The 257-nt window shown below is 37.7% G+C and overlaps 1 protein-coding gene across 1 annotated transcript in view; it reads left to right on the top strand.

Moving 5' to 3' along the window:
* Positions 1–257, top strand: part of LOC104616962 (protein HIRA) — a 35,023-nt gene that overhangs the window by 22,524 nt on the left and 12,242 nt on the right. The window lies entirely within an intron of this gene.

Below are 257 nucleotides of genomic sequence, written 5' to 3'. Positions count from 1 at the left end.
GGAAAGAGTATGATTAAATGACCTATTTTAGTGTATAATGGTTAACAAATGAGTTCACAGGGATTTGTACTTTGTATTCCTGAAATGGAAAATGGAGCAATGAGGCCATTTGTATGGTTTGCAGATACGAATCTTACAGTAGTCAGAACTGAATAGGACAACTTTTGGGGATAGACAACAGAATGACAAATGAAGTTCCGCATGAGTAAGCGAAAGTGTAATGTCCATTGGAGGGGAAAAGATGAGCTACTGTTGCA

This window comes from Phaethon lepturus, unplaced genomic scaffold (assembly GCF_000687285.1).
Source record: "Phaethon lepturus isolate BGI_N335 unplaced genomic scaffold, ASM68728v1 scaffold44882, whole genome shotgun sequence".
In the NCBI taxonomy this organism is placed as follows: domain Eukaryota; kingdom Metazoa; phylum Chordata; class Aves; order Phaethontiformes; family Phaethontidae; genus Phaethon; species Phaethon lepturus.
The sequence above is the reverse complement of the archived record's forward strand: the minus strand, read 5'-3'. Positions and strand labels throughout refer to the sequence as shown.